We start from the raw sequence: 4,913 nt of genomic DNA, 5'->3' as shown, positions 1-4,913 counted from the left end.
GCCCATAAACAGCTTTAAGTTGATAATACCTTTTGGGGAACCTCAGAAACACATTCTTTACATGCAGTGTTTGCTCAAGGTGGAGGTATAAAGGCCTAGTCATTTGTCAACACAAAATAATGATGGTTCATTTTAGCTTCAGAGCTCCTGATATGGTGAGTTAGTGCTGCTGGGCCTGTACTCTGGCTTGATGTCTCCTTCTACATAATAGTGTCTTCTCACTACAGGTGTTATTCCAAGGAATAGTACCTAACAAATGTCATGTACACTAAAATAACAGAAAATACGGAGTTTACAAATTATTGAGGAGGATAAAAAGACATTTGGTCACGACATAGTACATAATTAGCGAAGGAAACACAACAGTTACACAATTTTATACACCTAATAACTAAGTAGTCAAAGACATTTTTAAAAAGTTTACAACTACAATAAAACCTTAATAAAAATTTTAATTTTATTAGCAGACTTCTGTAAGCCTCATTCATACTTCTACAGATATATTTAAATAATATGTCTAGAGATATTAAAAACCTAATATATGAAAATTATACACATGTACTATATATACATATATATATATACACACATACATACTCTATTACATACGTCTATGTATATTCAACTGAGAACATAAATTAGTAATGAAATAGAAAGTTTAACACTTAAGCTTGCAATCAAAAAAGATTCAGAATAATCTAAAGTAATAGTGAGTGGTAACTAAATGACATTTTTTCCTTAAGCTCTCCACATTAAATCTGACTTTCAAAAAATTCTAGAAACCAAAATTAAGAGCAATCAATCCAACACAAAATTTACCATGTATTTAGATATTTATTTAAATATATCATTATTATCAATTGAATGCAAAATGAGCCTAAATTGACAGTCTGCCAGATAGGCCCTTCTGCCTTTAACATCATCCTGTCTCAGTATCACATTTTCTTTAATAATTAAATGTGCTGCTTCCTCCCAAACTGCAAAAAATAAGTGGCTTGGTGTGAGCATCATTTGGCACTAATTAAGCCTACCTACCTCATCAGAAATCTAGCAATTCGAAAAAACCTTAGTTCACAGCTGTTCTGTAGAATAAGCTACAAGTCAAAACCACTCCTTCCATTTCAAATATTATTAACATTAAGCTTGTTCAGTTATAAACGTCAAATAAATTTCTGATTTATATAACGAAGATAAGCAGATGTGTTGAGAAAAACTAATAATGATAACAGTTTCAAATGATGGAAAAATAGGGAGATGGAAGATTATGATTGATGGACATAATTCTGTTCACAAAAAAAAGTAATTGATACTATTGAAATAACCTAAAAATAAAATAACTTCAACATAAAAATGAATGGATATTGTTTTGTTTAATTTAAAAATATAATTTCATTTAAGATGAGGGACTGTATCAGTATTGCTGGATTTTGGCATTCCATAAGCTCTGAATGTCATTATGATGTGTGGCTATTCACTTATTCATCTAATATACAGTCACTATATCTTAAGATTGTGTAAAGTACTTGAAATACGAAGAACAGCAAAATATTGTTCTGATTTCAAGGAGCCACAAGTTCAGTTCAATCAGTTTTTTTAAACCTACCCACTCTAATCATTTGGGTGGAGAGGGGTTGTCTATAAAAGTGCAATTGGTCAGTTTTCCACCTATACCAATTAAATAACATTTAATCTGAAAATAGAGACTGAGACTACTGTAAGATGAATCTAATGGGAAACAAGATTTCAGAAAAAAAATTCTCTTTCAAATAAAAAAAAATTAAGATGTTTCTAATCAAATGTTAGGCTAAATATTCAAAAATTTCTAAAATTTCTGATTTTATCTGATGTCAATGAAAAATAATCAAACTCTAAGGCTATAGAATGTATCCTTTATATATTTGAGAGTAAGACAACAGAACTACAAATTATATGACTTGGGTGAAAGATGCGCTAAAATATTTTAAAATCTGGTACTGTTTGAAAAGAAAATTAAAATATTAATTTATTCTAGAGTTAAAAAAATAAATATGCCAGATAAAAATATTAAACACTTAAATGTTTTTAAGTAAGTAAATCCAGATTGATAGCAAGAAATAAAATGGCATGGGTAATGTAACCTTAATAAATTCATAATATGGCAATAAAAGATAACAATAGAAGGGTAAAAAAAGTGATTTGGAAGTACACCTTTAAAAATAAGTGCAAAAATATTGTTAACAGTATGATATGCAAACAAACATGTTAGATTAACAACAAATATAGTAATAGTGAGTCTGGATGAAAATGCAGAATCAAGCTTTGTATGAGATAGGCACCAAAAAGTTCAAATGTTGAATGCTTGAAAGTCAATGGGGAAAACCCTGTTAAAGATTTAACCCAAATAAAGCTTTGCTAATTTGATACGAAATAGATTTTAATGTAAAATCATGATGTAGAAATCCTTATGTAGTTTTGAAGAGTTCAGTTAGGAAGCATTAACAATTTTATACTTGTCTGCATGTAGTAAGAAAGCATAGATATATAAAAAAGTAAAAACTGATGGAAGTTCACAGAAAAACTAACAAATCTTTATCTTATGAGATCTGTGAAGACAAGTATCCCAATTATGGATAGTGAAGCTATACTATATTTTAAAATACACAATCAACAAGCACACATTTAGAATCCAGCACCAGTTACAGAATACATATTCCTCTCAAGAACACTTGAAATGTTTGCAAAAATTCACAATATATTAGGTTTTGAAACAAAAACCAACAAATTTCGAATAAATGTAACACAAGGCAGCCTTCTCCGTGTACAATGCAATTTATACTAAAAAGTGAGCAAAAGACAACTTAAAACCCCATACATTTAGAAAAATAAATATCCAAAAGATGAAATTTTAAAACCTATTGAGAATGGAGTGAAACTAAAAATGTTATTTATAGAAATATGAGGCATACTCCTAATGTGCTATTTAAAACAAAAAAAATAGTACATAGAAGAGAAGATAGACTGATAATACTTTAAGCACACAGTTTAGAATTTAGAAAAAGAATAACAGAACAAATGTAAAGAGGAAGGAGAAATAAAATTATAAAATTACAACATATAAAAGATTAGCAAAGGCAAATTTTGTTTTTAAAAGAATAATATTTAAAAACTTTCAGACTGATAGAAAGGTAAAACATGCAAATAATATATTACAACAAAATAAGGTTAAGTATTGAAAACAAAAATACAGTACTTTTATTAATAAATGAAAACAAATCAACTTTAAAATTTTGATAAAATTATCTATTAATTGAATTATAATAAAAATGATAACCTTGAGTAATCTTATATGCCATCAAATAATTTTCTATATTTGATAATCTTTCTCCAGCTTAAATCTCAAATGCCAATGAACAAATTGTTTTTAATCAAAAAAGGAAAGATTTATTGAACATTATAAGTACTATAAATATAATTCATATCATTAACAAATTAAAGGTAAAAAATATTTACATACCTCAATGGCAGCAAGAAAAGATTGAAAAAAATTTAAAACACATATATGAAAACATTGCATAAAAATTGGGATGAAGAAAGATCTTGATTCACTTTAGGATTAGTTAGGTTTTCCCAGATTTGCTTTTGTTCAAACAATTTGTAGATCTATTAAGCAATTGATTGTATCTAAAATTTGCATTGTTTTTTTTATAATCTCTTTTGCAAAGTACAACATATACACAAAGAAGCATATAAAATAGAAATATACAGCATAGTGAATAATTACAAAACAAACAATCATGAAACAATCACCAATATCAATAAAGTTTCAATCACAACAGAAGCCCAACGTTCCCCTTTTTGATCTTCCTGACCTTTCTGGAATAAACACTGTTCTGACATAGTAATCACTCTTGCCTTTCTTTTCAGTTTTAGTGCTCACATATAGGTTTCATGAGCTCTAAATAGTGCTATAGACAGAACACAGGTAGTCCAGGAGCTCGAAGGAGGGGACTTATGGGTCTAGGACTCAGACCATTGAAGTGTCAATGCTAGTTCTCTGAGATGGCACAAGGAGGCAGGTTCTTGGAGCTTAGAAGAAATTACAAATTGATATCAATTACTGCTATGGAACTAACTATAACTGAACTGCTGGGGTCTAGCTTAAGGGGCAAGAAGCAAAGGGGAAAGTGAGTGTTATTCCTTTCTCCTTCAGCTTTCAGGGTGCCTATAGCATCTTTATTGGCACAACTAATTGGAAGCTATCAGGTTTAGTGACTCTTAACCTCAGATCACAAAGCATAACATGGAAGAATGAGTTTAAGGTGAGAGGGAATAGCCCATTAACCATCATTCCTCCTCTATGGTCTCCCTGCTTCTACTCTTGTGCTTCTACAAACTATTCTGAACAAAGTTGCCAGAGGAAGCAATCAAAATGGAAGTCAGTGTCACTGTCTTACAATGTCTCTCAAGATATTGCAGAATAAAAGAGTATTTAAAATAAAAGTAAAATGGCTTCCATGAACCTTATGATCTCACCTCTTATTAACCCTTTCTTCACTTCTCTATGCTACAGCCACATAGGTTTCTGTGCTATTTCTTCAGTGAGTCAGGAATACTTCTCTTGGGACCTTTCTAGTTGCTATTCAAATTTCCTGGAATTCCCTTCACTCAGATATCCCCTGGCTCACCCCTTCACCTTATCCTTATCTTTGCTCAAATGTCTCCCCTCAATATACCTTCTCTAACTATCTTATTTAACTTGCCTCCTCTCTCCCTGCTCACACTATCTTCTTTGCTGCTTTATTTTTCACCATTTTGACTATTACCTTCTCCTTCCCTTGCTTATTTTTTGTATTGTCTTTATTTAGTAGAATAAGACTCTACAAAACTAGATATATTTTTTTGTTAGTCAATTAATCCCTGATGCTTAGAACTGT

Source organism: Pteropus vampyrus, unplaced genomic scaffold (genome assembly GCF_000151845.1).
Source record: "Pteropus vampyrus isolate Shadow unplaced genomic scaffold, Pvam_2.0 Scaffold136, whole genome shotgun sequence".
Taxonomy (NCBI): domain Eukaryota; kingdom Metazoa; phylum Chordata; class Mammalia; order Chiroptera; family Pteropodidae; genus Pteropus; species Pteropus vampyrus.
This window is presented reverse-complemented; position numbering follows the sequence as displayed.